Source organism: Ornithorhynchus anatinus, chromosome 7 (assembly GCF_004115215.2).
Source record: "Ornithorhynchus anatinus isolate Pmale09 chromosome 7, mOrnAna1.pri.v4, whole genome shotgun sequence".
Lineage (NCBI taxonomy): Eukaryota > Metazoa > Chordata > Mammalia > Monotremata > Ornithorhynchidae > Ornithorhynchus > Ornithorhynchus anatinus.
This window is the reverse complement of record NC_041734.1, coordinates 73031843-73038270: the sequence shown is the minus strand read 5'-3', so window position 1 is coordinate 73038270 and position 6428 is coordinate 73031843. Positions and strand designations below refer to the sequence as shown.

The 6428-nt window shown below is 46.4% G+C and overlaps 1 non-coding gene across 1 annotated transcript; it reads left to right on the top strand.

Annotated features, from left to right (window-relative positions):
* The first annotated feature begins 638 nt into the window (after positions 1-638).
* On the top strand, positions 639-776 carry LOC114813481. Its single transcript, XR_003761198.1, has one exon. It is a non-coding gene; the product is annotated as a small nucleolar RNA SNORA7 (small nucleolar RNA).
* The last annotated feature ends 5652 nt before the right edge of the window (positions 777-6428 follow it).

The following is a 6428-nucleotide window of genomic DNA, read 5'->3' as shown; positions in this document are numbered from 1 at the left end:
GAGGGCTTCTGGGAGAAGCAGGAGGGCCGGGGCGAGGTCAGCAGAAGTAGGCTCCTACTTTCAAGTCTCTCCCCAGTCCTTCCTCCCTGAGTTATCTTGGGCCGGCACTTTGGCCACCTCTCTGGCTTCCCCCTCTGTAACTCCTCCACCCCACAACCGCTGTCTCCTCCCCGCTCCCCCCATCCCTGTCATTTGAAGGGGGCGAGGCTAGTTCTTAATTACTTGGAAATGCTCCCAGTACACTCTCTTTAATAAACGGCATGGTTTCTAAGCAGTTCACCAATGAGTTATAAGTTTATGGACTTACGAGGGACGATATGTACTGTACATAAACTGACGAAATTGGGTTGCGGGGGTCGGGTGTTCCCATAATGAAGTGGGGGAATATGATCCAGATTGGAGACATCTTGTGGAATCCAACAAAAATAAAACCTCTGGGCCCCACTGATGTTAGTTTCCAATGTGGTGCCTTTTCTTTTTTAAAAAAACAATAACAGTATTTGTTAAGCACTCGCTATGTGCCAGACACAGTACTAAGCACTGGGACAGATACAAGATAATTAGGTTGGTGACAGCACGCGTCCCTCGTGGAGCTTACAGTCTTAGTCCCAGTTTTACAGATGAAGAAACTGAGACACACCCTCTCAGGGTCGCACCTGGGGAGTTTCCAGTCCTCTACCAGTCTCGCCTATGGGAGGGAGAGTCAAGCAAAGGCCTACACATTCCATTCCTAGCTTGGGCAGTGGCTAGCGAGTGGAAGGCAATCTGCTACACGTCAAAACTCACCCGTGCTGGGCAGCAGCAGCATGGGAGAGAGTCGAGGGCAGAGACTCGAGTTTCCTGCGCGGAAGGCGGCAATGGTAAACCACTTCTGTATTTTTACCAAGAAAACTCTATGGATACGCTAAAAGAACGATTGTAGATGGAGAGCAGGGCGTTCTGGGAGAGATGGTTCTCTATGGGTCGGAAATGACTTGACAGCGTAAGACAAGACAACTGAGACACAGAGAAGTTAAGTGACTTGCCCACAGAAGACAAGTAGAGGAGTAAGGATTAGAACCCAGGTCCTCTGACTCTCAGGCCCATGCTCTTTCCACTAGGCCATGCTGCTTCTCTATAAAGCTACTAAAACATCAGCTCTTTCTGATCCACTCAGAAGGGGAGTTTCTTTCAATGAACCAGTGGTAATTAAGGAATGACTTTCTGATCGGCAAACCTGACACGTGACTGAACACTGAAGAAAGACCCATGTTTGGGATTTGCGGTGAAAAACAAAACAAACATAAAATGGATAGAACTTACACTTGTGTTCAGTCAGAGCTGGATAATTTGGCAGAGCTATCTTTTCAAGACTGGAACTGCAAGTTGGTAATTCTGAAGTGAATTTAAAGGGTCCATTTCCTCTTTTCTTAAATGTGTGTATTGCGATAGAGATATAATAATAATAATAATGTTGGTATTTGTTAAGCGCTTACTATGTGCCGAGCACTGTTCTAAGCGCTGGGGTAGACATAGGGGAATCAGGTGGTCCCACGTGGGGCTCACAGTCTTAATCCCCATTTTACAGATGAGGGAACTGAGGCACAGAGAAGTTAAGTGACTTGCCCACAGTCACACAGCCGACAAGTAGCAGAGCTGGGATTTGAACTCATGAGCCCTGACTCCAAAGCCCGTGCTCTTTCCACTGCGCCACGCTGCTTCTCTATATATAGAGATATATAGATAGAGCTATAGCTATAGATTGCACACACACATTTATAACTGTAATTTTATTTTATTTATTTGTATTGATGTCTTTCTCCCTCCCTCCGCCCCCCACCAGATTGTAAACTCACTGTGGGCAGGGAAGATGACTATTGTTATAATGTACTCTACCAAACACTTAATAGAGTGCTCTGCACACAGTAAGCACTCAATAAATAGGATTAAATGAATTTATACCCACACGCAGAAACACACACACAAAGCAAAAAAAAAAAAACCGCTTAGTCTACCTTTCTTTAAATCTATTTATTTTAGTCTCAGATCTTCTTTTTATCCCCATTCCTGTCCATTCACTTTTGCTGACCCCGACGTAACCTGTGAAAGCTCATTCTCTTACATCACTATTTTTGTTTTAGTATTTGTATTAAATTTAATATTGGAAGTTATGTTAATCTAGAAATCAATCAGTCAATAGTATTTATTGAGGGATTAGTAAGTTCAGTAAGAATCTTAGAAAGCCCTGGGGAGAGTACAAGAGTTGATAGAGGTGATCCCCCACTCAAGGAGCTTACCATATAGAGTGCAGGGCAGATAGTGAGATAAATTACAGATAGGAGAAGGAAGGATAGATATGTAAGTGCTGGAGAATCAGAGTCTTTAAAGGGTAATAATAATAATAATAATGTTGGTATTTGTTAAGCGCCTACTATGTGCAGAGCACTGTTCTAAGCGCTGGGGTAGACACAAGGGAATCAGGTTGTCCCACGTGGGGCTCACAGTCTTAATCCCCATTTTACACATGAGGTAACTGAGGCACCAAGAAGTTAAATGACTTGCCCAAAGTCACACAGCTAACAAGTGGCAGAGCCAGAATTCGAACCCATGTCCTCTGACTCCAAAGCCCATGCTCTTTCCACTGAGCCACGCAGACCTAAGTGCGGAGGTGAGGAAGACAGGAGAGTGGTAGGGTGGGGAAATGAGGGGTTAATCAGAGAAGGCCTCTTGATAGTAACAATAATGCCATTTATTCATCATTTACTCTGTGTCAAGCACTCTGCTAAACCCTAGGATAGGTGCAAGAGAATCTGTTCAGACACAGTCTCTGTCTCCTAAGGGATTCACCCTCTAAGTAATAGGGAGAGCAGATATCTTAGAGAAGCAGCATGGCCTAGTGGATAGAGCACGGGCCTAGGAATCGGAAGGAGATGGGTACATTCATTCAATCGTGTTTTTTGAGCACTTACTGTGTGCAGAGCACTGTACTAAGCGCTTCGAATGTACAATTCGGCAACAGGTAGAGACGATCCCTGCCCAACAATGGGCTGTAATCTTAGCTTCTCCACTTCTCTGCTGTGGACCTTGAGCAAGCGCCTTAACTTCTCTGTGCCTCGGTTACCTCATCTGTAAAACGAGAATAAAACTGTGAGCCCCATGTGGGAAAGGGACTATATCCGACCTGATTAGTTTATATCTGCCATAGCACTTAGTACAGTGTCTTGCACAGAGTAGGTGCTTAACAAATACCATAGGTATTATTATTCTCCCTATTTACCGAGGAGGAAACTGAAGCCCAGACAAGGTAAAATGTCTTGCTAAAGGTCACACAGCAGGACAACGGCAGAGCTGAGATTAGAAAGTAGTTCTAATTGTGATGATGACTGGGAAATTGTAACTAGCTGGCAGCTAACAGACTCTATTTCATTAATCTTGCCAACCTCCTGCAGATGGAAAAGGCTTGGACCAAAGGGAATGTTTTTAATGGTACTTGTTAAGAAGAAGCAGTGTGGCGCAGTGGAAAGAGCCCGGACTTGGGAGTCAGAGGTCATGGGTTCGAATTCCCACTCTGCCACTTGTCAGCTGTGTGACTGTGGGCAAGTCACTTCACTTCTCTGTGCCTCAGTTACCTCATCTGTAAAATGGGGGCTAAAACTGTGAGCCCCACGTGGGACAACCCCATCACCCTCTATCTACCCCAGTGCTTAGAACAGGGCTCTGCACATAGTAAATGCTTAACAAATACCAACATTATTATGAACCACTTGTTGTGTGCCAGGCACCGTACTAAGTGCTGGGGTAGATATAAGATCATCAGGTTGGACACAGTCCATGTCCCAGTTGAATCTCACGACTTAATCCCCATTTTACAGATGACATAAATGAGGCCCAGAGAAGTTATGTGACTAGACAAAGGTCACACAGCAGACGCGGGAGAGCCAGGACTTAGAACCCAGGTCCATTTGGTGCCAGGGTTGTGCTCTATTCATTCCACCATGCTGCTTCTCTGTGGCAGGGATGGGACCGGGTGAGGGGCATGCAAGGGGTGGGGAGGGGTTGGATGGAAGAGAATAAATGATAATAATTGTGGTATTTGTAAAACCCTTACTATATCCTAGGCACTTTAACTAAGCACTGGGGTAGATACTAGTTAATCATGTGGTAAAGAGGCACTGTCCCACAGAGGGCTCATGGTCTCAATCCCCATTTTACAAATGAGGTAACTGAGGCCCAGGAAAGTGAAGTGACTTGCCCAAGATCACACCGCTGACAAGTGGTGGAGTTGTAATTAGAACCCAGGTCATTCTTACTCCCAGGTCTCTGCTGTATCCACTAGGCAGTGCTACCTCTTGACGTGCAAAGAGAAGGGGCGCTGGGCGTGGGAGGCAGCGGGAGTCAGAGGAAGGGTTAGGGCGTAAGAGAAAAAAGGTCCAGAGCTGCAGCAGCTGATCTGTAGAGCTAGTAACCAGTGCAGATTCTTCTAGTAGGACGCAACTCAGCAGCCTGCAGCAGCTCCGATTAGCTAGTCATTAAAGCATCTGTCTGGAATCAATAATAATAATAACTGTGATATTTGTTAAGTGCTTGCTGTGTGCTAGGCCCTGTACTAAGCACTGGGGTGGATACCAGCAAATCAGGTTGGACGCAGTCCCTATCCCCATTTTATAGATGAGAGAACTGAGGCACAGAGAAGTGAAGTGACTTGCCCAAGGTCACACAGCTGACAAGTGGAGGAGCTGGAATTAGAACACATGACCTTCTGACTCCCAGGCCCATGCTCTATCCACTGTGCCACAGAGCGCTATCAAGTTGTTAGTTGTCGATGGGTGACTGTCGATACGTTGTTGTCTCCTTGGTGAGTCACCATCCTGCTTCTTTGGTGGAGGTCGGCGTCCCCGTGTGCAGAGGGGTGAGGGACTGGTGATTCCTTTCTCATTTAGACCCAAATCCTTGGTGCACGGATGTAGGGAGGGGGGAATGAGGGACGTGGTACCTTCTCCTCAGTGCCGATCTAAGCCGCTGGTGATTGGGGTGGGTGGGCAAGGGGCGAGGGGGTCAGGGGTCTCTTCCCTCTGGACAGTCCCAGACATTCGGTGGGTGGGGCTGGAAGGACGACGACCCTCTCTTCTGCTCAGTCTTCAGGCATCCATGTGCAATGGAGGCCCCTTCCCGCAGGTTTGAGCCTAGGCCTCTGGGGGTGAGGGGAGGAGCCAGAGCGTTTAGCACCCCTTCCCCAAGCCATCCCAGGTCCTCGTAATGGGGGAGAGGTGGCGCACCCTTCCCCCCGCGGCAGTCGTCTCAAAGAGACATGGGGGACACCACCCCATCACCCCCATGAAATGGTCACTTCTGACTCGGCATTCTGATGATCACAAGCCAAGATAACCTGGGAAGGGCTGCTTAACATTTTTCCAAGAGGCTAAAATTCTTAACAAATACCATAATTTTTATTATTATCCTTTAGAGCCCCGATGAAAGGCAGGTTCAGATGAAGACAGGTTTAGTGCTGAATCTAGAAATCACCTTCCCCGGCTTCTTTATTAATGGGGTCTGCTAGTATTTTTGACTTTAGAAACTGAAATGAGAGCTGCCTCTTGGGAATGCTCTGGGAATATTACCTTGTGGAGGCCGAGAGAATGATTTTCCTTTATCTATGTGACCTTCACAGGGTGTCCATTTGCAGTAAACCAAGATTGAACCCCAGATAAACCCTTTAGAAACCAGAATCAGCTGAATTAAACCATATTGTAGGGGGGGTGGGGGACCCAACTCCTAAGGTGTGGATTTCAAAGCCTGGAAAAATCTTTCCACTAGGCTAGGCTTTGTAAAAAATTCTTTTTATTAGGTTGAGTGGATTGGTGCTTTTCTGTGACTAGCCATCTCAACTGTAATGACTTTTCCTGTGAAATTCAGTTTCAGAGCTGGGATCTGGAACAGTGTGTTCCAGGCCTAACTGAGCTCAGAGTTTGGAGAATGTCAGTAGTGATGGATAAAGCTCAGTGCCCACTCATGGGATACTGGACCGGGCACTGGGAGGGGCAGATTGGGTAACGAAACCCTCTTGGACGAAAATCACAGATGAACAAGCTCACAGAGAGGTCTGTGCTTAGCACAGTGCTAAGTACAACCAATTAATACGATTGCTTGGCGATTGATCTGTGGTTAAAAGACTGCTTCGTGCCAGGTAGGATGATGTGATATAGTCCTTAAAACCATAGTGATAATAATTGTGGTATTTGTTAATAATAATACTAATAATCCTAAGCTAAATGGATCTGCCATGATTCCCTGCTAATTGGAAATAGGATATGGTCCCTGTCTCTCTCTCTCTCTGCCTCTGTCTTTTTCTCTCTCTTTATATGTGTGTGTGTGTGTGTGTGTGTGTGCGTGTGTGTCCCCGTCTGTGCTCTAACCACTCGGCCATTCTGCTTCTCAAAATCTCTAGATTT